We start from the raw sequence: 832 nt of genomic DNA, 5'->3' as shown, positions 1-832 counted from the left end.
TTTTTTTTATAAGCATTAAAGTTAAAATCTTGACAAAATTTATCAAATTTAAAATTGAATAATTATTTGTAGTTAAAAATTTATAAAATGTTCAACTTTTATATCTAACGATTGAAAATTTAAAACAAGATTCCACGTAAATATTTAATTCTGTTACCAAAAATTCTAAGAATTACATAAGCACAGTTTATTTTTATAGTAATTTTAAGTTCAAATTTGGACGAAATCACATATTAAAAAACCTGGAATAACTATTTTAGTTATTTTGTTGTGATTGTATAATATTATTTGTGGGTACTTGAAACTTCTAAAGTATACTATTATATATCTATGATAGTACCACGGTTTGTTGTTGATGTATAACGCATTACCTGATGGATATTGTGATATGATTAATTTGATAATTATTAATAATACTATAGATAAGTATACCTATAATAGATATGTCTAATACCTAGACTGACAAACCGTCTCCGCTCAGAATCGTTTTTCTTATACAGTGATATTATATCATTGAATTCAAATTTAATACTATCCATTATACAGTGACCCACTTGTAACCTACTGTACAGCAGAGCGACATCCACTTACCCAACTTTTTAACATTGTATTGGCATTAATAAAAAGTAAAGAATTGTCTGTTCATAAAACTGTGATAATTATTTTTGGAAGAACCTAACCTAACCTAACCTAACCTAGATGCTTATGCATGTATTTGTTAATTTAATAAGTGTGTTTGATAAAAAATAATAATGTGTTATAGTGATTGTTATTATTCAAAACCTTAGATAAATAAATAAAAACTACAATAATATATATCAACACAATTCAA

Source organism: Acyrthosiphon pisum, chromosome A2, assembly GCF_005508785.2.
Source record: "Acyrthosiphon pisum isolate AL4f chromosome A2, pea_aphid_22Mar2018_4r6ur, whole genome shotgun sequence".
Taxonomy (NCBI): domain Eukaryota; kingdom Metazoa; phylum Arthropoda; class Insecta; order Hemiptera; family Aphididae; genus Acyrthosiphon; species Acyrthosiphon pisum.
Note: the sequence above shows the minus strand (reverse complement) of the source record.